Genomic DNA, 27,495 nt, shown 5'->3' on the forward strand with positions numbered 1-27,495 from the left:
TACTGGGGATGTGCCCACAACCAAGGTACATGCTTTTGACTGGAATCAAATCTGGGACCCTTCAGTCCACAAGCCGACGCTCTAACCACTGAGCAAAACCTGTTAGGGCCATCTTTCATCTTTTAGCATGTATGAGACTTGAAGCTTCTTGAGGGTAGAATCCATGTCTGTTTTTTAAAGTTTTGTATACCTCAGAACATCCGATACTACCCCTGTAAAACCACTGAGTAGGAACCTACCATTGAGGTAACCGCAATAAAGATTTTTTTGAATGAGGAATGCATGGAAACTTACCACATTTGCCCTACTTCACACCACAGCCACATCTCCATTCTGTAGGTCCTGGGTTTCTGCTGAATATTTCATTTATGAAAAGAGAGACAAGGAGAAAGAGGCAAACTTTTGGTTCATGTACTGAGCTAGGTACATTACAAAGGTTGTCTGATTGATTTTCATTTTAGCCCTTTGAGGCAGGGATTTGCTAAACCACGCATCCAGGTGATGGACAGCGCTGGGCGTGTTGACTTCTGGAAGCCATGCTGTTTTCATTACATGAAATTTGTTGTTGAGTCAGGCTTTGTAACAATGTTCACAACTTTTTCTCAAAACCAACTCATTTTCTGCTCTGCCTCTATTAAATGTGCAGTTCTTAGACTGCGGTTTCTTCTTTCAGACGCTGGCGGAGCTTTGAAGCTCGAGACGAGACACTCAGAGCAAATGCTCATGGCAGATCAATACCCAATGAGAATGCAGCAGTCCTGCAATGACTTTGAGAATCAACTGGAAAGTCAGTCTTTATTTATACAAACTTCACTCTGGAACCCCATGAAGAAGCCCAACAGGGAGAGCTTGGTCGAAGGAAGATAATTTCTTCTGGCCTCCATGGCCTCCATGCAGAAAGTAAAGGACTCAGCTACATTTGAGGAGACCTGAGACAATGTCATTGTATGCGTATGGGGAGATGAGAAAGGGCTTCTCCACAGGTATCACCTCCCGGATCAATACATCTCTTGACAGCTAATGGCTGCAACTGGAATTTGCTGAACAAATGGGGTGAGGAAAGGCTGTGGAAGGTTGTGAGAGATGGAGCTTTGGGAAAGGGCAATGCTAGCTATTATCCTTGGCCAGGAAGTGTTGTTCATTCATTTTAACACCTGGCTTGTCTCAGCCAAAAGTAGCTCTACCCAGAATGCTAACTGGAGAGGAATGTATTATTTTCTTTGGATCAAATTCAACCTGAACCTCATAGACAAGGCCCTCTGATTTTTAGGTCAGGATTTACAAACTGCCTTTGCCACTTCCATTTGGCCTCTCACCTCTGCTTCATGTTATGAATGGGCTCATGTCAATGCATGTTTGACTTCAGTTCTTGTACAACCTGGCAAACTTTCCTAGTATTTGACATTTCTGAGCCATACAGGGGTAAATTCCCAGGCAGGATTAACTTCTTATCAACTTATGGGTACTTTTATGTAGCATTTTTAAAAAAATTTAAACCTCTTGTGCTAGTTGCTTATATAATTATCTCCCTCACCTGGTTCCTTGACTAATCCTTATGATATCCTATAAGGTCACAGATACACACCTGTATATAAATGTGTGTGTATATATATATATATTTGTGATGTACATATATCAATAAATATTTGTTGAATTATATTAAGTTTAGGGAAAAATCTGCTTGTCTAGTCTAATTATAATAACCAATTCTTATACAGCACTTTCTATGCCAGAAAGTCTTCTAAGAAATTTTCATATGTTAATTCTTTCAATCCTCACACCACTCCTCTAAGGTTAATCCTGTTATTTTCTTTTCTTTTCAAAATTTATCTTTATCATTCAAAGTATTACATATGTTCCCCCCCCCCCCCCCGACACAGTCTCCCCACCCCAACCCCTTCTGCCAGGCCTACCACACTATTGTCTGTGTCCATGGGTTATGCATATCCTATATAATAAAAGCCTAATATGCTTAGTGTCCAACTGCTCGTTCAACCGTTCGATCAGTCACTATGATGTGCACTGACCACCAGGGGGCAGACACTCCAACCGGTAGGTTAGCTTGCTGCTGGGATCTGGCTGATCGGGACTGGGCAGGACAGGCCAAATGCACCCTGGATGAATTCGTGCACTGGGCTGGTTTCAGCCCGATCCCCACAGGCCAGGCGGAGGGACTCCACTGGTGCATGAATCTGTGCACTGGACCTCTAGTATGCATATAAATTCTTTGATTAATTTCGTCCTGTCCCTCTGAGATTCATCAGTTTGGACCATGCTTCCATATCTCTTAATTTTTTTGTTGCAATGATAAATGGGATTTTTTTTTTTAGTTTCTCTTTCTGAGAATTCATTATTGGTATATAAAAAAAGCCATCGATTTTTGAGTGTTGATTTTGTATCCTGCTAGATTGCCAAATTCATTTATTAAATCTAGTTGCTTTTTGGTGGAATCTTTAGGGTTTTCTATGTACAATATGTCATCTGGGAATAATGAGAGTTTTATTTCCTTCTTTCCAATTTGGATGCATTTGATTTCTTCTTGTCTAATCACTGTGGCTAGGACTTCCAGTACTATCCTATCTAATAAAAGAGAAACATGGTAATTGGTGTACGACCGCTACCCTTCCCATTGGCTAATCAGGGCGATATGCAAATTAACTGTCAGCCAAGATGGCGGCCGGCAGCCAGGCAGCTTGAAACTAACATGAGGCTTGCTTGCTTCAGTGACAGAGGACTCCAACGTTCCCACCTGCCGCTGCAGGCCTCTGAGCTGGCAGTTTGAAACATAGTTACAAAAATAGAAGCTAAACAAAACCCCAGAAACCAGCTTTCAGCTAGCCGGGATCTCAGACCTGGAGTTGATACAGAGTTTCAATTGTAGAACCTAAACAAACCAGATACCTGCTTTCAGGAGTGGAGGCCTAAGAGCTGGAGCCTCAGAGCTAAAGCTGGCTCAGAATAAAAAAAAGAAAAAGAAAAAAAGGAGCAGTTGGAAGCTTCAGTCCCAGCCTGAAAACAGCCCTCAGCCCCTCACCCAGAATGGCCAGGCATCCCACTGGGGACCCCCACCCTGAAGGGTGTGTGGCCAGCTGCAAACAGCCCTCAGCCCCTCACCCAGACTGGCCAGGCACCCCAGTGAGGACCCCCACCCTGAAGGGTGTGTGACCAGCTGCAAACAGCGATCATCTCCTCATCCAGGCTGGCCAGACACCCCAGTGGGGACCCCCACCCTGATCGAGGACACCCTTCAGGGCAAACCAGCCAGCCCCCACCCATGCACCAGGCCTCTATCCTATATAGTAAAAGGGTAATATGCCTCCCGGCACTGGGATCAGCATGACAGGGGGCAGCGCCCAAACCCCCTGATTGCCCTGTGGCTCTGTGTGTGACAGGGGGCGAGGCCACAACCTCCCTATTGGCCCTGATCTGTTCCTGACAGGAGAAGGCTCCTAAACCCCCTGATCGGCCTTGCTCTGTGCCTGATAGGGGGGAGCTCCCCAACATCCTGATCGCCCTGCAGCTCTGTGTGTGACCGGGTGCGGCGCCCCAACCCTCCTACCCCACGGGCCCTGCTCTGTGTGTGACGGGGTAGAGCCATAACATCCCCATCGGCCCTGCCCTGAGTGTGACAGTGGCGGTGCCCCAACCCCCTGATCAGCCCTGCTCTGTGGGTGATAGAGGGCGGCGCCCCAACCCCCCCACCCCACGGGCCCTGCTCTGTGTGTGATGGGGTAGAGCCATAACCTCCCCATCGGCCCTGCCCTGAGTGTGACAGTGGCGGTGCCCCAACCCCCTGATAGGCCCTGCTCTGTGGGTGACAGGGGGGAGCTCCCCAACCCCCTGATTGGCCCTGCTCTGTGTGTGACAGGGGGTGGCGCCGTAACCTCCCCATCGACCCTGCCTTGAGTGTGACAGGGGGCGGTGCCCCAACCCCCCAATCGGCCCTACCCTGAGCATGACTGAGGGTGGCATCGAAACCTCCCAATCCGCCCTGCTCTGTGCATGACAGGGGGCGGCACCCAAATTCCCTAATCGGCCCTGCTCTGAGCCCGACCAGCGGCTGCACCTAGGAATTAGGCCTGCCCTCTGCCACCCGGGAGCAGGCCTAAGTCAGCAGGTCGTTATCTCCTGAGGGGTCCCAGACTGCGAGAGGGCACAGGCTGGGCTGAGGGACCCCTCCTCCCCCCCGAGTGCACAAATTTTTGTGCACTGGGCCTCTAGTCCTATATAATAAAAGGCTAATATGCAAATTGTCCCCTCAACCGGGAGTTCGACTGGGAGTTCAACTGGGAGTTTGATCAGGGGGCGGAGCCATCCCGACAACTGGCCGAGGCCCCTCCCCCCAGCTGGCCAGGCCCAATTGGATTGGGGCCGGCCAGCCAGACCCCACCCATGCATGAATTCATGCACTGGGTCTCTAGTGTTAAATAAAAATGGTGAGAGCGGAAATCCGTATCTTGTTCCTATTCTTAGGGGAAATGGTTTTATTTTCTGCTCATTAAGTACAATGTTGGCTGTCGGTTTGTATGGCTTTTATTATGTTGAGATATGATTCTTCTATTTCCACTTTGCTGAGAGTTTCTATACAAAATGAGTGTTGGATTTTGTTGAATGCTTTTTCTGAGTCTATTGATGTGATCATGTGATTTTTGTCTTTCAATTTTTTAAATGTGATGTATCACATTCATTGATTTGCAAATATTGTACCAGTCTTGCATTCCTGGAATAAATCCCACTTGATCATGGTGTATGATCTTTTTAATATATTGCTAGATCCGATTTGCTAATATTTTGTTGAGGATTTTAGCATCTATGTTTATCACGGATGTTGGTCTATAATTCTCTTTCTTTGTAGTGTCTTTATTTGGTTTAAGAATTAAGATAATGCTGACCTCAGAAAAAGAGTTTGGAAGTGTTCCTTCCTTTTGGATTTTTTTGGAATAGTTTGAGGAGGATAGGTGCTAGTTCTTTGAATGTTTGGTAAAACTCCCTTGTGAAGCTGTCCAGCCAGGGTTTTTGTTTGCTGGGAGTTTTTTTTTATTACTGCTTCAATTTCATCCATTGTTATTGGCTAATCCTAGTATTTTCATCTCCATTCTCTAAATGAAGATCCAGAGGCACAAGGAAGTGAAGTAAATTGTCCAAGGTCACACTAATCCAGCTCAGAAAGTCTGTCTCTAGAATCCACGTTCTTTATTCTATGATGCTCTTCACTTACACTAATGGAAGGATGACAAGTTAATTACACATGGGCAAAATGTTTCTTTAGGATTTTGTGATACTACTGCCTATAGGAACTCACATCTACACAAACATACACATTTTATTTGTTCATTCATTCATTCACTTTTCATTCAGTGCATATTTGTTGAGTGTTTACAAATGTGTTTGTATATGCTAAGTCCTTGGGATAGGTGAGGGGTGTGTGTGTGTGTGTGTGTGTGTGTGTGTGTGCACGCGCACGCTCATGCACCTGTGCGCATGCTCATGTGTTAGGGGAAACAGATTTCTATTCTTTTTCCGAGTCATACATGTATTGTTTATTTAGAGAAATTCCAAATCTTATTTTGGGCTATTCCTGATTCTGTCATCCTCTGGTATTTTAGGAAAAGGAGAAGTTGAGGCAAGAGGGGAGGAGGAAACCATAATGACAGGTCTCAGAAAATCCACTTATACTGTTGCATCAAGGGTAACAATCAGTTTCCATGCCAACTTCCCTTCTAGTTTAATCAGTTCCTACCCAAGCCCTGGACTTGTCTGCCATATGTACGTCAACACCCTTCTCTAGCCATTGCTGTTTGCACCAGAGAAAGACACATAACCCAAGGTAAATCATTGTACCGCGAATGAAGAGACACAGCAGTGCTAGGATATTAAATGCTTACCTGGGAGTCATGTGGAGCTGAGCCTTGGGTGTGGAGCTGGGTTGTGACCAGAGAAGATAGCTGGTGCCTGCGAGAAGCAGAGTTCAGAGAGACCACCTGTGGACTGAGAGACAGAAAGAGTAGCTGAAATTCTCAGCTTCTCAGCTCCAGCCCTGGGAGAGCTATCTGAGTTTAAGTGTTCGGCTTTCTGTGAGTTTCCATCATGTTAGATCTTCCCATGGAACCCCCGGGTGCTTTTGAAACAGCTTCAGCATATTTCTCTTCTCTAACACATAATGACCCTTGTCTTAAACAAGCAGTGAGTGGCTCCTCTCTCCTCCAACGAGGAAACTTTTGGAAAATAGGCTCCCAAACCCAAGAGTTATGACAGGGGTTCCGTACTGCCATTTAAATCAATGAGGAAATGATGTGCTTAGCTGAGGCTTCAACTTCTCTACTGTAAAGACACAGAGAAGCCCACAATCTTTGCTTCCTCTTTACTCCTGAGCTCTGCATAGTAGTATTGGATGAATGTCCCTGAAGAATGGAAATAGTGTTGTGAAGGGCCAAGCCCTGAGGCTGAGCTCGAAGGACTGTGGTTTCAGCTAAGGGACAGGCCGGGCCAGCTTTGCTCTCTGGCTGTTGGAAAGCTGCTGTGCTTTAGATGCATCTCAGTTCTGCTCAGAACAAGGTGTGGAGTGGTCCCCAGAATCAATGAAACAACCAGGTAAGCCAATATAAACAACTGAAATAGGTTTTAATAGGAGGTTAAATAGAAGACCTAAAAATATTAGATGATGGATTATGGGAATTTTTCTACCCCTTTAAGTACCTGCAGATGCAGAGGAAAGTAGAAAAGTTGTGGGGTTGCCTAGTTGCCAGGTTGCCCTCAATTTTCTCATGCCTAAAGTGGGGAGATGGATAATAGATTAGATAATCTATAAGGGCCCTTCCAGCTCTATGGGTGACTTTGAGTGGAGTCAGAGTCATCCTAGCAAAGTCGGCAATTTAACTATTCAAAAAGATGTGATGCAACTGATCTTCCGGCATATATTTGCACAGTATCTGCTCAAGGGGGCCAGTATGTGTTAGTGCATACGTTTTTGCTAGGGCTTGAGTGATGGAGACTTCAGTTTGTGTTCTTAAAAAACACCCTTTGCTCTGTGATTCCTTGGATGAATTGTCCAGCAAAACGGAATTTCCACTGTAAGTGCAGCCAAAGGTGGGGACCTGCTATGAGAGATCAAGACTGAAGCCTGTGGGGTCTGGGGGTGTAAAGCAGAGTTTAAATTAATGAGGAAATAAATCTAATGTGCTTAGACTAGTGCTTGTCATGTTGAAGGTGCTTGGTATAGACAAGACTTTTTCCTTTTGCTCCCCCTGCTCTTTCATCTTTAGGTTCACAAGATTCTGCTCCATATAACCACATGTGGGTGGTTTAACCTGCCTTCCTAGGAAACTAGTCAAACTCATTCGTAGTGGAATTAAACCCATTCATAGTGCCAAGAAAAGACAGAGGAAGAAGACAAATAGAATTTTTGGGTGAAATAACTCAACTATTCTCAGAAGCAAGATTCATTATGGATAAATGCTTGCTGATTGGCCACAAAAATGCATTGACATAAGATACTTTCAGGACGAGAAGGGACACTGGCTAGATGAAACGGAAGTGAAAGCCAGTCCAAGCCAGGATGAAGTGATGAAATTATTCAGTTAATTAAGGGTTTTTTGTTTTTTTTACAGTAGAGCCAACCTCATGTGTGTGTAGAAATCCAGTAAATATTACAACAATGAGATGGTCTAGGGCAAGATAATTAAAAAAAAAGACTTTATAAGAACTATGTGTTAGCATATCATTAAAAAATACATAAAGATAACTTTTGCTTTTCAGATAATAATTTGTTTTTTTGGGGGGAAGGGGTTGGACAGGATAGAGAGATGCTTAGCTTTGGAGCCAACAGGAAAAAATTGGGATACTGAGGAATGAAGAGAGAAAGTCTACATGGCCTAACCCAGAGGTTTTCAACCAGTGGGTCGCAACCCCTTTGGCTGTCGAACGACCCTTTCATAGGGGTCGCCTAAGACCACCCTGCATATCAGATATTTACATTACGATTCATAACAGTAGCAACATTACAGTTATGAAGTAGCAACGAATATAATTTTATGGTTGGGTCACAACATGAGGAACTGTATTTAAAGGGCCAGAAGGTTGAGAACCACTGGCCTAACCTGTGTTCCTTCCCAGCAGCAATTGGCTTGATATCCTGCAGCCATTTTTTTTGGTGGGGAGAAGGGGGGCAACAAAATTAAATAGGTAACCAGCCTCTGAGGGCATTGAGAACTCAAACTTGTGAAGACCTCATGGTCATGGACTTGATTTTGATGTTTACAAATAGCTGGCATCCTGTGCTAGAGGTGAAGCATGAATGAAAACTCACAAAAACACACATCAAACAAAGGCACATATCTTTTCTATGCATAGAGTTGTACCTTCTTCAAAGTTCCACCCTGAATTCTATTTAATGCTTAAGACAACCTTGCAAGGGAGGAATTAGTTTCATCATTTTTAGAGGAAGAAACTGAGGCTCAGAATGTCAGTGATTTTCCCAAGTGATCTCCATAGTAGAAACTTAATGATTCCACAGCCAAATTCAGTCCTCACCCAACACTTGTCTCTATTGATTAGATCTTCTCCAAGGGCTCTAAGTCATACACTTACTGTGAAAATCATTATATTAAGAAAAGTTAGTTTGTCCTGCACCCAGCTGCTATTCTCATTTTCTGTTACCAGGTGAATAAACAGTTTTGCAATGTTCTAGTTCAGTAGTTTTCTAACTTTATAGACAAAAAGATCACTGGATATCTCTTACAAATGCAAATTACTGGGTCCCATCTCCAGAAAATTTTGAGACAATGGGTCTGGGGATGGCCAAGGGACTCTGCATTTTTAAAAATAAAAAATGAAAATTTCTCTAGAGTGTGACTACCTTTGAGGAGCGACTGTAACTATAGCATTCACTTTTATGTCACCAGGGCCTAGCACAGATGACATAATACCTAGCAGACACCCAGTGTATATGCACTAGATGCTGGAATAAATATGGAATCCTGAGATAGTGTCATTCCAAGTGTGTCATAGAGCTCTCATTTCCAGAAGGATTCTGCACAGTGACTTGTCAAACCTCCACATTGATGGCCAGACATACCCATGTGCCAGGCATCCAGGATTGTTAACTAAACAGTCTCATTTCTTTCTTTCCTCTAAAAGTAATTACTGGTTGCTAAATATTCAAACATGCATTCAAAAAGCAGCTCATTACAATATGTTAAGAAAGAAATTACTATTTCTAATTGCTTCTAGTAGTTAATTACTTCTAATTATTACTCTGAATAATAAATTACTGCTTCTGATTATGTTGTGAGCACAGTTGGAGCATTCAAAAATGCAATTTCCACAGTTGTTTACATCAGAAAGTGTTTACTGAATTAGAGCACTATAATTACCCCCACATAGCTGGTAGCAAAAAATAATAACATTTGATAAATTCAATCAAAATATGTCATTTGTTTGTCAGCTTATTGCAGAGATCAAGCATTAAAATGAATGCTTGACTTTTTCAGTTTTTTCAGGGGGCAAAGATATGTTAAAATTGGGATTTTTGTTTCATTTGGTTGAGTAGGAATTAAATTAGCATTTCTTTTGTTATTTAAAACAACAAGGAAAATAATCAGGCCTCTAATAGCGTTAAAAATTGGTTACACAACCAGCATACTAGGAAAAAAAGAAATGATGCCCACTTAAAGAGAAAAACCCCAGAACAATTTTATTGCATTAGAACATATCTAAAGTACACAAATAGTAAGTGTACAACTTTAAGACTTCCCAGCCCCTGGCTTGAATCTGTCACTTCACTCACCAGTTTATTCGGTCAATGACAGAAGTAGATAACTTATGGCAAACTGTAGGCTGACATTTTAAAATCTCCTACTGTTTGCCACAACCACATGTCATCACTATTTCTTCCCCATGGTGATCTGCCACTGTCCCCTGGGTGCTGGACACTCTTCAGAGGTTTCCAAGAGCTGTATCTCTGGGGTTGCCTTTGTGTATTCTCCTCCCCTTGAATGTGGATAGGACTTGTGACTTGCTTCTGACCAACCACATGGTGCTGAGATGGGATAGTCATGACGACACGGATGTGATTAATTACATAAGACTGTACGGTCCACCTCGCTGGAGCCTCTGGTCCTTTGCTGGTGTTGAAGAAGCAAGCACCATGATGGGAAACCCAGGTGGAGAGAAGCTATGAGTAGCCTCTAGGAGCTGAGGGTGGTCCCCAGACAACAATCAGCAAGTAACTGATGTCCTCAGTCCTACAACTGCAAGGAACTAAATTAGGCCAACAGCCTACATGCCCTTGGAAATAGATCCTTTCCAGTCAAGCTTCAGAGGAGATGGCTGATTTCACGCTATCACAGCACAGTTGAGTGCTTGTAACAGAACATAACGGCCCACAAAACCTAAAATATTTACTATCTAGCCCTTTACAGAAAAAGTTTGCCAACTCTAACCTAAACAGAACTAGTACATCTGAATTTAAGCTGTTTACCCTAAAATGTTTCCATGAGATGCAGACATATACATACAGAAGCAAAATGGTCATTTGATTTCATAGTCCAACTAACCAAACCCAAGGGCAACAGAAGAGATAAGTCACAGGGATAAAAATTCACTGAGTTCAAAGTACATTTGAGTGGAGAAAAGTTGCAGCATTACTTTTTGGGAGTGAGATTTATTTGTGCTGGTGCTTCTTTTGAAAACCTGAGCCCTGCCTTAACGTCTGAGCCTGTGTTCCTATGAAAATCCCTGTTTTTTACAGAGTTGTTGACATTATCAAGTGTACCTCTTGGGAATATCCGTGTTAGAGAAACGATGTGTTTGTGCTAGGTTGCTAGGTACCAGAAATGCTATGAAATCTTAAAAAGTAAAGAGCTGCAATAATATATTGGTCTCAGTATGCATGTGCACATGTCTGTGTGTTTGTGTCTGTGAGGCAGGGTCCAGAAAAAAACTGGGGAACAGTTGTGTTAAGGCAAAACCCAGCTGGCTCAACTATTTTGGGATTTGGAGACATCTAATATATCCAAACTTTGGAAAACACTATATGACAATTAGTTGGAACATGAACGAAAAGGAAAAGTCACAGTGGGGTGTCATGTTCATAATATAGAATAACTGTCATCATCATAGATGACTTCAGCATTGGTGACCCCTTTAACAAATCTGTCCTGTGGGTCATCCTGGGTCCTCTGTAGTTAGGCACAAGCACAGACACACCCTGACGCATGTCATTCCTTGGAACTGCTTGATATGTGCATCATGAATAGGAATCAGTCTATCTGATGTGCAAATGTCAGAGTTGCTTCCTTGGGGCCAGTGAGCTCCCTGACTTGGGACGTATTCAAGCAGAGAATGGGCACTTCCTCGTCCAAGATGCTACAGAGGTCTCTTGACCATTGCCTGGCATATAGTGGGTGCTAGAAAATACTAACTCAATGATAAAATAAGGAAAGTTAGATTAGATAGCTTTTAAAGTCTGTTCAAGCCTATCTCTAATCCTCTTATAGCATTTAAAGACCATGGCACTGTTCAGCAACTTCAGGTCCTTTTCTGGGCACACAGGAGGCATTTCTCAGCCACCCTTGCACCCCGAGAGACCTTTCTGGTTCTATCTTTTCCCCCATGGCTACCAGAAGTCTGATGTTAAAGATCTTGGTGTCATATATGGAAGGAGCCTAGATCCTGAGTTACTTCTTGGAGGAGAGCAGTCAGTAGGGTTGCCCACTTGCTTTCGACTTTGATGTGAGTAGAACATAAAACTTTTATTTTATTAATGACACTAGATGAGGGGTTGTTGGTTGCAGTAATTACTGTGTGTGTTTTTTTCATGTTGATGCATTTCATGAGTAAATTAGATAAAAATAACTACACTCAGGGAAAGGAACACCATAAGTTGAAAAATTACTTCTTATAGAGCAGTAAAATGAATGAACTACAGCCACGTGCACAGACACAGAAGCATAATGTTAGGGGAAAACATATTTATATAATGTAAATCACATGAACACATACCATATGATACCATTTACATCAAGCTCAAATACAAGCAAAACTAAGCAATGTATTGTTTGGTAATGCAAGCATGTGGTGAAGCTGGAAAACAAAGCAAAATGCAGGACAGTGTTAAGCTAGGGTAGGGTAGATGGAGGAATGCTAGTAGGGAGGACAATATAGAAATAAAAAATTCTTGGCAACGTTCTATTGCTTCAACCTGGCTGAAAGTACATTGGTGTTTATTTAATTATTCTTTATAATCTAAATATTTATGTGCATTATTGTGTATATATGAAAAATATTATGATGGAGTCATGTCCCATGCACTTCTAACTTTCAATTCAGTCATACATGCATCCTGAATATTCAATTATACATACTTATACAACACAATAGTCAATTGCGGTAAGCACAAATATACTTGGTCATATGCTGCATATTAATACACACTGCAGCCGAAACCGGTTTGGCTCGGTGGATAGAGCGTCGGCCTGCGGACTGAAAGGTCCCAGGTTCGATTCCGGTCAAGGGAATGTACCTTGGTTGCGGGCACATCCCAGTGGGAGATGTGCAGAAGGCGGCTGATTGATGTTTCTCTCTCATCGATGTTTCTAACTCTCTATCTCTCTCCCTTTCTCTCTGTAAAAAATCAATAAAATATATTTTTAAAAAAATACGTACTGCAAATTTATAGACACTTATTTTTACAGAAGACTGCATATACAAAACCTTGAATCTGGGTTATTTAATGCATTTTCAAAGATAATTTTGACCAAATGCATGTGTTTTCTTAATTGCTTACATTGGAACCCAAATCTTCGATAAGATGCCACTCTGTTGTATAATATGGCTCACACTAGGGGAGTGTTTCCCCAGATGGGCTCCCCAGATACCTACAGATTCATAAGTTAGTTTTGAATTTGAAGTCTTAGGAGTAATTCATTGTTCATTTGCTTGCAGTAAGGACACCTAAGCCAACAGGTTATTGTATCTGTGTTAGCCTGGAATTAAACACCTCAAGCTAAGTTACAATGCTTACATATTTCATGCTGATTAGAAGTACTGGTTAGCAATTTATCTGTCTTTGATTAATTAAACATGGGAAAAACCAATTTGTTACTAGTCTCAGCTTGGAAGACAAAATTTATCAAAGCGCAAGGCCCATGGGAAGAAATTAATACAATGAATTCCTGCTGGTGAAAAGGTTTAGAATCAGTGTCTTATATTAATTCAAGTTTATTTTGTGTTCATTCATTTATTAACTCATTCACTTATTTCGTCAATATTTTCTGAGTGTCAATCAACTCTGTGTCAGACAGAACTAAGCATAGGGGATAGAATGGTGAACTAATCCAATATTCTTGCCTTTATGGACTGAATGCGTGTGCCTCTCCTGCAAATTCATAAGTGGAAGCCCTAACCCCCAGTGTGGCTGGGGACTCAAAGGAAGTAATTAAGGTTAAATGATCTGATAGGATTAGTGTCTTTATAGGAAAAAGCACCACTGCTCGCTCTCTCAGAAAAAAGGTGTCTGTCTGTAAGCCAGGAAGACAGCTCTCCCCAGAAACAAAACTGGCTGGAACCTTCATCTGAGACTTCTAGCCTCCAGAACATGAGAAAAGAAACTTCTGTTGTTGAAGGCACCCCGTCCATGGTATTTTGTTATGGCTGCCTGTGACACTAATGTAACTGCTCTTATAGAAATAATGGCATCATGGTGGGTGTCAGCATAAGTAGTTTTGCCGACAGAGGGAAGGACGCTAACATGCATGTAACACATGGTCCAAAACACTGTTCATGGGTGTGACAGATCTGGGTCTAATTCCCTTCTTGGTCATTTAATGACTTGAGAACTCTGGGCAAGAGACTTAATTTCTTGAGCCTCAGTTTTCCCTTCTGTAAACTGGGGTAGTGTACCTCTCATGTGGGGTCACTGTGAGCAGTAGGTGAGCTTGTAAAATACTTGACACAGCCCCTTCAGGTAGAAAAAGCCTCTACGTATTATTGACCTCATGTATCAGTTCACCCGTCTAATTCAATCCTCACAACAAACCCATTTGGTGGGGGTTTGCTATTTCTTCAGATTGCAACTTGGACCCAGGTGTGCCCACCACCTGAGCCTGAGTTGTCTCTACTGCCTCACGGTTCCTTTGTGCCTCTAAATTGAGAAAGCTCGAGGGGGGCGCGGGCACGTCTCTTTTATGCTGAAAGATACAGTCCTTTCCTTCCAGATCAGTGATTTCCAACCATGCATGGGTGGGGTGATGAAGCTACCCCTGGGGAAATGTAGCATACCCCCTGGGAGACGGGGATCACCAGCTGTGAAAAAGCACATCATTGCTTTGATTTGTTTTATGAAAAAATCCACAATAGCCACGTAATATATTTGCATTGGCTTTATCCACTTCAAATTTAATTTGCAGTGTTGGATTAGAAAGGAAAAGAGAGGTTTCTGAAGGAGAGCATGGCTTAAAAAAATAGATTGAGGCTCTGTTCTCCTGGGTCTTTCTCAAGGGCAGTTCCCTGCCTTGGGCCTCTTTCTAGCTAGTGGGTCAGGCCAGAGGCTCATAGGAGGTTTCTAAGACACTGATGGCTTTAGAACAGCTGACTGTTCCGCATGCTAATAACGATGTCTGCTGGGCTTGCGTGCCTGCAGCCTTCGGTAGGAGCAGCTGCCTATGATATTCCAGTCAGTCTGCTCCCACGTGAACAACAGCAAGGTACATTCCTGCTAATTACCATAACCAAGTTAGTAGAATTCTGAGTGAAAATCTTCAGGGCAAAATCACTGGTCCCCACTGTTCACAATGAGTTAGTGAGTTATATTACATGAGTTATATTGCAGGGCACAGGGCCTGGGCTTTGGGTAGGAAGGAAATGGCAGGAGAAAGACCACTTGCACCATGGAGACCAGGAGTGGAGGGCCCCCCCCCAATCTGTTATGCTGAAGGTCTCAGAGGTTAATGAGGGCAGTGCAGGCACTGCTTGCAAGGGTTCAGTGATGCCTTTGAAAACTACAGACCCAGGACAGGAAATTTAATCTCATAGGACTTGAAAGTGTCCATGTGTCCATTTTCTGGATGAGGAAACTGAGACCCAGAGGGGACAAATGATGTGCTCAAAGTCCAGCAGGAACTTGAAACCAGTCTCTAGATTTCTACCGAACCAGTGCTCTTCCTTCTTTGTCATCAATTCTTTAGTTTCTGGGAAAATCTGTGTCAGAGCCCCAGAAAACTACCTACATCATAACTATCATTCCATCATTCTGTATCTGTTGGTAGCCAGGCAGGAAAATAGGACCATACCAGGTAGTCAATTGCAGGGTCTGGTCAAAGAGGTCGGTGGGGAATGGGAAGCAGGAAGGTGAGACAACTTGGAGATTCATAATTGTAGGAAACCGCCATCAGTCCAAGGGCTCAGACTAAGGGAGGACAGAGTATAGCCAGGACCCAAGAGCCAGTGCTCCATTGTCAGGAGCTGGAATTCTGGAGGAGGGACTAGGTAGCAGGCACTGGTGTCAAGGGCAGGGGGTTGCCTGGAGGATGATGGACTACAGAGGCACTGGAGTTACCTCTCAAAGTGGGGAGGAACAGAAATATTCTGATCTCTCTCTTTTTCTAACTTCCAGACTTCTTGCCACTGTTTTCCACCAGACAGAACTACTCAGAATCCAGTGGGCAGAGGAGCCCAAAAAGTGTGGTTCCAAGGAAGGGAAAGAGTGGAGCTGAGAAAATAGACAGATGAGCTTCAATAACCTACTTGCCCTTGTCTGAAGGTTTTTTTAAAGGGTTGACCTCCAGATGATTGGGTGATAGGGACATCTGTGGATAGTAGAGGGATAGTCCCAGAATCATTGGCTCATGGAGTCATGGGGTTGGGATGCTGATAACAGTAATTGGCACATTAGAATGAGCACAGCTTTGGTATCACACAGACCTGGATTCAAGTTCATGCTCTTTCACTTACCAGGGGACAACTATGGGAAAATAAATCAACCACTGTGTTTTCTGGTTTACTTATCTTTAAAATGCAGATATTAAACCTTCCTTGCCGAGTTTTTGTGATATGTCAATGGTAAAATGTACATTGAGCATCTTTACCTTTTTGGCACATATTCAATAAATGGTAGCCTCCAAGCTTCAGCAGGACCCAAGCCCTATTCCCCTTAGAGAAGGTGAGTGTCCTTTATGTAAATTCCGGTATATATTTATGACTATTTTATGGGATAAGTTCAGAGAAGAGCACTTTCTCCATCAGTTTATATGCCTATCAGCGATGTTTGAAAACTGGCTGTTTTCATACACTTAAATTATCACTTAAAAAGTACCTTTATGTTGACTGCTTTTTTGTGGGGTCATGTTCATGGTCACTGCCATGGATGAGCTGAAATGAGCAGAGAGAGAAAAACAGATGGTTAGCTTGCCCACTGGTAATAACTGAATGTAAGGATAGAATAGTGTCTGGAGTGGAATATAGGCCACTCATTTATCCATCCCTCATGTTTAGCACATGTCTCAATATCACCTTCTCAAGGGGATAATTCTAAGAGCTATTATTTGTGTAATGTGTATTATGTGCCAGGCCCAGTGGTTTAAACTCATAAACTCTCACAATAATAGTTTCTATTATTACCTTAATTTGACAGCAAAAGAGGTGAGAGTTATTTCAGAAAGTTATTTCAGAGAGTTTTTTCAGAGAGGTGAAATAACTTGCCCAAGGTCACACAGCTAGCAAATGGCTAAACCAGGATTCAGACTCTGGCAACTATGGCTGGAGAACTGATGCCTTTGTCCTATACTACATTCCTCTCCGGGTACTTTAGGAATACACCATATCCTATTTTTCACTCATTCTATACCAGATAGTGGTAGCCTATAACTTTTTGTTGCACAAACAAAGACAACTGAAATAAATTTCTGGTTCCCAAGGTAGTCACGTGGAAAAACAGTGCTCACCTGGATATAACAGTTCCAACGACAGTTAATTAAAATTAATTTTCTCAGTTCATGGTCAAAGCCATGGAAGAACAATGGCAAGAAATGAAGATCAATTATAGCATGCTATCCTATCATACAAATATGATGCATCTTTATACAAACTCTGTCAATATGATTTATATAACACTTACTCCTACTTTACAGTCCAGGAATCTAAGGTCTTACAACTAGTAAGTAAGGGGCGGGGGGGGGGGGGGGGGACGGGACTTGACGATTGCTGTCTTTTATTTACAGGTGATATAGTCAAATTATACATATATCTAATATAGAATATGTAATGTGTAAAATCATATTTGTATACAAACATATATATATGTATCTGTTCAATTTTAATTACATATACATACATACATCTATTGCTTCAGGAAGTTATGAAATTGCTTTGCTAAAAACTATAAAATTCCATTTGCTGGAAGAAGAATTGTGACCCTAGGAGAGTTGAAGGACAGAACAGAGGAAATGAATCACTTGAATATATAAACTACCTAGAAATGGCTGGGCATCCTGCATGCTAGCACGTTAAGTGGGCCTATAAAATCTCTCAACTTATTTTATAAATGAAATAAAGAATGTAAATACATGCAAATAAAGTCACGAACTGAGGCTAAATGGGGAAATCTGAGAGCGGAGTATGAGATCATGTTTTTTTCTCACACCCAGGCACCAAAACAGCATGGCAACCCAGAGACAGGTTTGAAGGGGCTCATGGTTCCCAGTGCAAAGTATACACCCTGCTCCGCCCCTCAGTACAGGATGTGAGAGTGAGGAGAGGTAAGCAAGATTAGCGCCTTGACAAGCTCCTTCATCTCTGAGACCATGTGATAGACGTCTTCCTTCTCTTAAAAATCAGAAGTAGGTGTTACTTCACTATAGACTAGAGAGAATGTCAGGTAGATTATAATTTCAAAGGAATAAAAATCAATCGATTTTTCTTTTTACTTAACGGTGATTAAATTGTGTCTCCACAGAGTGCAATAAATGGCTGTATGATTATTCTGTGAATTTGCACTTTATAGATCAGTCGTTTAAACACTTTATTTTTAAAAAAGTAGAATAACTGCCCTGTCACGTGGAAAATGACTTTCTGAGTAAAATCTTAAATAGAAAACGCTAATTCAGAAAACAGATAAAAGAGGAGCAGTTCTGGTTACATCAGGGTTGGAGACCCTGGGACATTGTTTTCCTCCTTGGTCTCACTCCGGGTGGCTTCTGTGGCGGTCCCTCTGGGACATACCCTAGGGCACTATGAAACTCAATCCAGAGGGACATACCCTAGGGCACTATGAAACTCAATCCGAAGTCCATCTGGTAAAATCAGTAAACTGGGATACTTAATCCTCAGCTACTTTTGTTTATCTCGTGGCATGTAGCATCTGGATAATTCTCCATCCCTTTTCACTTCGTGTGGACAGAATTGATCAGCTGATTCTGGAGACCAGTAAGGTATTTACTTCGTGGTCTGTGGGTCACCCACATTTTTCCCACTTTTAATTGACTGGGTTGCGAAAGAGAAGAGTGAACAAATTATGCATTCACTTACATGCCCCCAATTTTCCCCATGTGCTCTCTTCACCTGGAATGTCCTTCATTGTCTCTCAGTAAACTGGAGGACATTCTGCAGGGCTCAGCCTAATAGTCCTTTCTATGAAATAACTGACTATAATAGTCCTCCTTCTCCGTGGTTTTGCTTTCTGTCATTAAGCAAGATCCAAAAATATTAAATGAAAATTCCAGAAATAAACCATCTATAAGTTTTAAATTGAACACTGCTCTGAGTAACATGATGAAATCTTGTGAGTCCCACTCCATCCTGCCTGGAATGGGAATCATGCCTTTGCCACACTGTAGACGCTCACTGCCGCTTCGTCACTCAGTAACTGTCGTTGTTATCAGATCAGCTGTCACTGTGTCACGGTGCTTGTGTTCAAGTCACCCCTATTTTACTTAATGATGGACCCAAAGTGCAAGAATAGTGAGGCTGGCGATTCAGGTATGCCCAAGAGAAGCCACAAAGTGCTTCCTTTAAAAGGAAAAGATGAAAGATCTTGACTTATAAAGAAAGAAGAACAATAGGCTGAGGTGGCTAAGATCTGGAGTGAGAACACATTTTCTACACGTGAAATTGTGAAGAAGGAAAAAGAAATTCCTGCCAGTTTTGATTCCCCTTCTGAAACATCATCAGAAGGTCAATGCAGGTGTCCCCCACTTTCTGAAACTTATGCCACTGGCTTTTACAAAAGACCTACATTAGTACTGGTTTTCGCTAACCAAAAGAAATCCGAAGAGGATTTTTTGCTTTTATGACAAAAGCCATTACCATACTAAGGTAGGTCTCAGGTCAGGTCAGCCTGGCTCACTCCTGTTCTGGATAATTCTGGGTAGGGCCCCCTTTCACCCTCAAAAGTAGTCCCAGTTTGGACAATGCAGTCTATGGCCACTCTATGTAGAATATATTCTTCTGGTAAGTAGCTACGCAAATCTTTTGACTATCATGTTGTCTGATTTTTTTCTCCTATAGAGGGCAGGGCAAAAGTAGGTTACAGTTGTGAACACAGGGTTTATTCTTGTATTATTATGTATGAATTATTGTATTATTTTCCATACAAACAACTATAAACTACTTTTGTCCCAGCCTGTGTGTGTGTGTGTGTGTGTGTGTGTGTGTGTGTGTGTGTATTCCATATCTAAGTCCTTTTGGGTGACATGTATTGTAAATACATTCTACTCTGTGGCTTGACAGGGAATTTCTTCATTTTTTAATTTTATTTTTTATGTCTCACACTTAACTAACTCTCTCAGTTATTTTCGAGGGCAAATAATGAAAATAATCCGAATGGCTTAATCTTTTCACACAGGATATAGCCCTGCCTCAGATGCTGAAACACTCAGTCCCTCGGCCGCAGGGATGGGGGAGAGTCAGAGTCTGATGTGATAAATGTGGCGGCCCATTGCTGTCCCCTGAGAAGGGGCCTTCACAGGGCAGCTTCCTTCCGAAGAAGCCCACAAGATGCTCGGACCCCCCGATCTTTCCTCCCGAGTGATAACATTTAGGCCTCAGTTGTAGCTCAGCTCCAGGTCCAGATAAGCAACAAACCAGCGAGGGCTGACGCTAGGACCAGCTTCCTGGACCCCTTGCCTGCCGATCAATCAGTGGAGACCCAGACCCTGAAGGGACACACCTGAAAAACTGCTGAATACTCTATTAAGATCTTTCCGGGGAAACTCCCCTGAAATCTCTGCCCTTAAAATCCTTAGGATGGAGGACCCAGTGTGCTCTCCCCTCTCCCTCCAGGGAGCACCCGCATTCCCTCCCCTTTCCTTTCCCCCTCCTCCACCCCAGGCACATTACCATTAGCTTCCCCACCCCCAAGCTCCAAGGGCCCTTCCTTTACCTCCTTGTTTCCTAAACCCGTTTCTCCTAGGAATTACTGCTTCTACCTCTGTAATCTACCCAATAAATGTTCTCTCACAGTTTGCATCTTGCTCTGAATTCTTTCCTAGCCAGAACCCAAGTACTGAGGTTGCTGGACCCAGGTTTGGTCTGCCCCCTGCCCCCCCCCCCCCCACCAGTCAGACACATGGAGCCCTTCCTGCCACCTACAACAGTGCATGCCTCATTCCTCTTTCCTTCTTACTCTTTCTCCTTGTTTTCCTCCCTTCCTTTCTCCTCTCCTTTATTCTCTTTGTTCTCTTTCCTTCCTTTCATGTGTGACATAAAGGAAACAGGAGGCTTGATATCTTTGCCTTGGACCTACAGTCTCGCTGTAGACACACAAGTTACCACACAAACTTAATACACCACACCAAAGAGTCTGTCATTTAGTGCAAAAGATGGGGGCAGGGCTATCAAAGGCTTATCAACGTTCAAAGATAAGGAAGAGTGAAGACATTCTTCATGGAAACCACCAGGAAAGAATTCTCTCAAGCACAACTATAGAAGAGATCATGCTAATCAGATCTCGAACGCCGCAGCTTGATGGAAGGGACTTAGTGATGCTTGAAATAAGTGCTTTGAAATTTCAGTTGTTCATCCATTAGAAACAGACATCTGCGATTTCTGGAGTAAAAACAAGTAGCACGTTATTCCCCTTCAAGTCTTTTCTTCGGTCTCGTTGTTATGCCCTGGGAAAACCCAGCCAGTGGAGGACATGTCACCTGAATTGATTTTAATTAGTACTCCACAAAGAAGCCGGATACGAGATCACTCTGCCAGCATGTACCCAGGTGAAACCTTGGAGCACTGTTGATCTGGGGGCATTTCTAGGGTATCTCCCACAAATAAAGATGGATTACAACAGCTTTGATGAAAACATAGTTATACCTTTCACTTTATTACCTGTATATATGCCTTCAGCACTCCTAAATCATTTGGGACATGGATGATTGGTATTTTATCTATGAACAAAGCAAGGACAAATGGCTGATTTTGTCTTTCATCATAATATTGGAGGAAAGTTATCAATAAGAGTTCTTTTTATGCATGCCTCTTCATCTGGAAAACTTTTATTGATTTTGCAAGATTCAGGGAAAGCTGATTTTTTTCCTTAAGGATTTTGCCCATTTATTTCAGAAAAATAAGTATTCTGATCTCTGCCTCAACCATTTTACAGATATCACTGAGTTCTTAGTCGATGCCAGGGTATGGTGGTGGGTGCTGTGTAAACAACAGTGAAAAATATAGTCATGATCCCTACCCAAAGGCATGGAGCTTATTCAGTTACAATAACTACCATATTGGTTAAAAATTTTCTGTTTATAGAAATCTTTCCTACTCTGGTGTGGCAACATTTGAAGATGGGTACTGTGTTGAATCATGCCAGTATACCCCTTATCCCATGTAGTGCTGTCACCCAGTAAACATTTAGTGAATCATATTGAATTGATTCTGGGTAGTTGCCGGGAGCCGGTCCATCCTTGCTGTTTCAAGAGACCGGCATATATGGCATACTGTTCTTAATATTTTTGCTCACCTTCTTGGCACTATGTGTTTTAACCAAGGTCTCCTCTCTGAGAAAGGTTGTTTCCCCAGGTAGGGATTTTCCCCTGAAGTTAGGGAGGGAATAAAACCTCTTAACTAAGTGCCAGGCGGGTAATTAATCACTTTAACTACGAACAATCGTGCTTAAGCTACATAATCTTTACTCCCTGGAATGAAGATAAGAAACGCCCTAACCTTTGTAATAGAGATTGATAGGATTGGAATCAACTGGTATAAAAACAGATGTAAGAAGACAGAACCTACACTCAGAACCTAGGCACAGAACCTACACAGAACGTTCTCTAGAGACAGAAGAACTTCGCTGGAGAGAACATGGCAAAAGATCCTGGACTGAACCTGACTAGAACCTGGTGACTGAACCTGGCTGGAGAACCTGGACAGAACCTGGCTGGAGAACCTAGCGAGGGAGCATGGCTACAGAACCTGGCTGGAGAACCTGGAGAACCTAGCAAGAGAACATGGACACAGAACCTGGCTGGAGATCCTAACCAGAACTTCGCTGGAGATCCAGACCAGAACTTGGATGGAGATCCTGGCTGGAGATCCTGGCTAGGCTGCTGATCAACTGAACTCCGTCTCCGTGTCATTCCTTCTTTGCCGACTCCATCCACACCTTTGGGGACCCCTGGACCTGCTGGGGTTGGACTCCGGCAGGTAGTCTTACCTCCAGTCATTTCTGTGTTACCCAGTAGAACACTCCTCTTGCTTTTCCTTTCTATTCTATCCTTTAAGCCATTCTATTTTAGGTTTTGATGTAGGAAGGCAAATGAGCAAAATCCTTGCACTCATATGTCATCTTAGATGGATTGACAGTCATTGTCTAGAGTTGCGTGGGGAAATGATTCTAAGGTCTCAGTACAATGTAGTGGAGAGAGAATGGGATAAAGGAACATGGGTAGACTATAGGTTTGGAGCTAGCACAGATGAGAATAAGCACATTTAACCACATTCACTATTGATAATTGGCAATATTCAAGTAAAAAGTCTGGGACTTTACCTGTATTATTTATCATCCATCATTGACACTCAATAACTGTTGTAGAAATCAGGCATGTGAAGTCATAATCTCCCTCCTGTGTGTCAGTATATCCTATCCCAGTAACTTTAAAGTTCTCAAATTGCCTCACCTCCCTCAAGAGAGAAAGTGAATCTAATGCCTAGCCCACTCATATTCTATTCAGGCAGATTAGTTAAGGCATTGGGATTGAAATTGCACTTACCCAGCCTACAAGAGTCAGAGTGTTAAGTCAGGGCTTCTGAATTCAACTTGACTTTTGCCCTCTGCCTCCCATGTAACTTTGAACAAATCATGTATTTTTTGTTCTGCACTTTGTTGTGTCATCTATAGATTGAGGTGTTTGGACAAAATGATACTGAAGGTTCTTTTCAAATGTAATATTCTCTGTTTAATGAAATTAGCCAGGATTGTTCTACTGAAGACCTGCCTTTTGGGTTGTTATCACTTTGTGGTGACTCTTCTGACATAATACTGGGCAGGATGAAGAAATCATAGATCTATTCATCAATAGGGAAGGGTGACATCCTTGAGGGCAGGACCCGTGTCTAATGCATCTTCATATCTCTGTGCTCAACAGGTATGTGTTAAATCAACGAAGCAAAACTTCTAGTGGGAGGAGGATTCTGGAGGAATCCATGAGCACCAGTTTCTGGCAAGCATCATTTGTGTCCTTAACATCAGCCTGGGACCTGATGACAGCAACTGAATATATTGTCCTAAAGGTCACATAAAATTTGCTGCCCAGGACATGGACTGGTTATGGGTTACGGTTATTGCTGTTTTAACTAAAGACAGGAAAAGAGTCCTTGCTTTTAAGGAAAACCTTAGTACATGTGCTTGATTGTCCGCATCTGTCATGTTCTTCCTGACCAGGTATTCACAACACAAACATAATGAGGATGCTTGGAGGGAGGAGCAGGGGAAAAGGCAGCAGATTAAACAGCAGCTCTTCCTCTTCTCTTACTTTCTCCGCAATTCCATTCCTGTCCCATCTTCGGCACAGCCCAGGCGAGAATGAGTTCAGAATTTTAAGAACCTGGACAGAGCTCTTCATTTTCAGCCCGACAGGTACAAGAAGTGAGACTGTACATATGATTAATTCTTAATCACCTCCTAGTGGGACGTTTGGCTCCATTTCTTTCTCCTTGCACACAGAATGGTGCTCGTAAATGGAATTCTAATGATTCCCCTATGTCTATGGCTGAGGCAGGAGGATTTTAGTTTTAAATTACAGATTCCCAGCTCTATCCATCAGGAAGTCAGATATAATTGGTATGCTGGAAGGGCATGGAATTGGTATTTTTACAAAGATCCCCCAGGTAATTCTGATAACCACTCAGGTTTAGGATCCACTGATGTATTAAACAAGGTCAATATTCCTTAGTATGGCATTCAAGACCCTTGGTGATATTCCTTCCAACTCCCTTTTCCCCTTTCCAGCTGATGTGTAGCCATTCCTTTCATGCCATTCCTACCCTCACACCCACCAGATCGCTTGTGGCTCCCCCAAATGACATGTTCTGTGCATCTTCATGCTTTTGTCCATGCCTACAAAGCTTTTGTGCAGGTATCTGTCTGGTGAATTTAACATTCTTTATGGGCCCATTTAACCTGAGCCTTCCATCCCTGCGTCTCCTGGTAACCATCCACCCGACTGCAGAATTAATTGATCTCTCTTTTTGTTCCCATAATATCCTGAATATTTTGTCACTATTATAGCTCCAGTGACATATTTTCTACTCTTAAAAATTGGCACAAACAACTGCATAGTGGGATAGAGTGTTTTAAATAGAACAGAGTATTTAAAATTATTTTTATGGTTAATTTTTAAACCAAGATAAAAATAACACACATTAAGTCAAATGATATAGAAGTAAGCTTACAATTAAAAAAATGAAACCTCCCATTCCCCTGTCCCTAGTCTAGTCCCAATTTCCTGAGGCAATAGTTTAAGACATCAATTTTTTGGACCAAATAATGCAAAATTTAGCAGAATAGGGGCAGGGGGTAGGATGGGACAGAAAGCTCCTTTTTCCTATTTCTGTTCCCCAGACACCCATTTCCCGTCCCCTTTCCAGAGATAAATTCTGTTGCTAGTTTCTTGTGTATGCCTCCTGGGATGGTCTCTGAGTTTTCAAATGCATATTCACACACACAAACACACATAGATGGATTCATACTGTCTTACTGTATATACATTATATATTGCTTTTATTACATAACAATATACCTTGAAGATTTATTCCATATTTGTACATAGAGTACCTTCTCATTTGTTTGTTGGCTGTATATTATTTCATTGCTATTAGCTACACCATAATTTATTTAACAAATTCTCTATGGGTGGAAATTTAGGTTGCTGCCTAACTTTTGCTACTACAAATAATTCTGCAGTATATGGATATCATATTTTCAAGTGCAAGAATACCTGCAGGATACATTTCAGAGTGGAATTGCTGAGTGTAGATTTTTATATTAAATATTTCCAAGCAGCTCTTCAGAAAGCATGTATGAACTTAACACTCCCACCATCCATGTGCTTGTCAGACAATTGTGTTATTAAGTTGTTGTTTTTTAAAATTTTTGTAGACTAGTCTCCTCTACATGTGAGGAGGGACCATAGCATTTATCCAGGAAAGCAGGGCTTGCCCTGGTTCTATGACACTAGGTTGTATGTACAGTGGATGCTTTTAGCTTACACTGAGGCCAGGCAAACAGAAAACTACCTACAGAGTGGCTCCCAACTCAAGAGCCCCCTCCAAACTGCTTCCTGTCACCTGCTCCTTTGTAATGACAAAGGTATTCAGGATGCTCCCTTCATCAGTTCCTGCATCCCAATTCCCATTGTTAGAAAAAAAGCAGTTATTTTCATTGCAGGGTATGCCATCTACCATTGTAATTGTGCTCAACCATCTCTGCCTGAAATTCAAAACCACAGGCATTCTTTCCAGACATTTTCTGAATCCTGAACTTCAGTATAATAGGCAATGGGTTTGGGAAAACCACTGTGATAACAGTAAGTCTCGCCACGTCCCTTCTTGATTTTATTTTAGGAACATCCCAATTCTGTTTGAAAACAGCCTGTGTCGTGTGCTCCTACCTCAGGTTGTAGGCTTCTGTCTGTTTTCTATCATTTTTACAGTAGGGGTGCTGGTTGTTCCCAGGAAATCTCATGCTTAGATTTTCATGGGGCAAGACATTCAACGGACCTCACTGACTTCTCTTTGAGATTCTACTTATGCCATGTTAGAGCTATTCATGCACCTGTAAAGAATGTGAGGGGTTATCTAGTGAGCTGCTTTTTTTGTTTTTTTGCTCCACTAAGAAGCAGGAATTACAAAAGGGAAGAGAAACAAGTGCTGGAAGAGTATATTCTTTGCTCCAATACATTAAAATGACATGTGGGCCTCAAGATTTGTCTCCAGATTTATATTTGTACCTTCTCATCCTTGGCCTTGGGCTCTGCAGAAAGACTTATGATGCCCAAGAAGAGCAATTTCCCCTGATTCATTTAGGGTTACGGTGGAATTTATTGGGGAAGTTTATGTTTTACTTACTAGAGAGCAATTTGACTTCCTTGGTCTGGCACCACTCTCGAGGGAACATGAAATCTCTCAGAAGCCAAAATTGAAACCAGGAGCCTGTAAAATTCATGGAAAATTAAAAAAACAACAACACCCTCAACCCTTATAATACAGTAATTACTTCCCCAGGTTCCTTTCCAAACCTTGCTCACACTCTGACCTACTTTAAGAAAGCAGGTACAAGCTGACCTACCTTTTACAGTGATCTTTATTTGCTTTATATTCTACACAAACATTTTCTATGATGAACTGTTTCTTCATACTTTAATTTTTTAGTGGCTGCATACACATCCACTGAGTTACAGGCCATATTTTAAAAAATCATCTCTCTATGACCAGATTTAAGGCTTTATTTACCCTCAAAATTAATGTCACAACAAATAGCTCCGCACATTTACTTTTTTCTTTTTTTGGTTAAAATGTTTCTTTAAGACAGTGGTTCTCAACCTGTGGGTCGCGACCCCTTTGGCGGTCAAACAACCCTTTCACAGGGGTCGCCTAAGACCATCCTGCATATCAGATATTTACATTACGATTCATCACAGTAGCAACATTACAGTTATGAAGTAGCAATGAGAATAATTTTATGGTTGGGTCACAACATGAGGAATTGTATTTAAAGGGCCAGAAGGTTGAGATAAATTGTTTAGAGTAGGATTTCTTAACCAAGGAACGTGGATATTTTCTACAATCTTGATAGGCCTTGTCAAAGTACTAAAAGAAGAATTTTCCAACTATTTAGGCTTTCCAAGAATGGAATGGGCCTTTGTTCCATATTCTTAGTAGTCAGCATTACTACGAGTGGCCAAGCATAGGCTCACTGATGAGCTTTATTGCTACCACCTTAGCCCAGGTTAATCTCTTGCCTGGATTACACCAAAACAGGAGCTTCCTAGCTGGTACCTCATTGCTTTC

General features: G+C 42.2%; 1 long non-coding RNA gene across 1 annotated transcript; it reads right to left on the minus strand.

The window, feature by feature from the left end:
• On the minus strand, window positions 1–27,495 carry LOC118670994. The gene is made up of 5 exons (XR_004972538.1): window positions 27,484–27,495; window positions 26,554–26,637; window positions 16,310–16,365; window positions 5,886–5,988; window positions 1–353 (listed from the first exon to the last, which is right to left on the minus strand). It is a non-coding gene; the product is annotated as an uncharacterized LOC118670994 (long non-coding RNA).

The sequence above is a fragment of the Myotis myotis genome, unplaced genomic scaffold, assembly GCF_014108235.1.
Source record: "Myotis myotis isolate mMyoMyo1 unplaced genomic scaffold, mMyoMyo1.p scaffold_m19_p_16, whole genome shotgun sequence".
Taxonomy (NCBI): Eukaryota; Metazoa; Chordata; class Mammalia; order Chiroptera; family Vespertilionidae; genus Myotis; species Myotis myotis.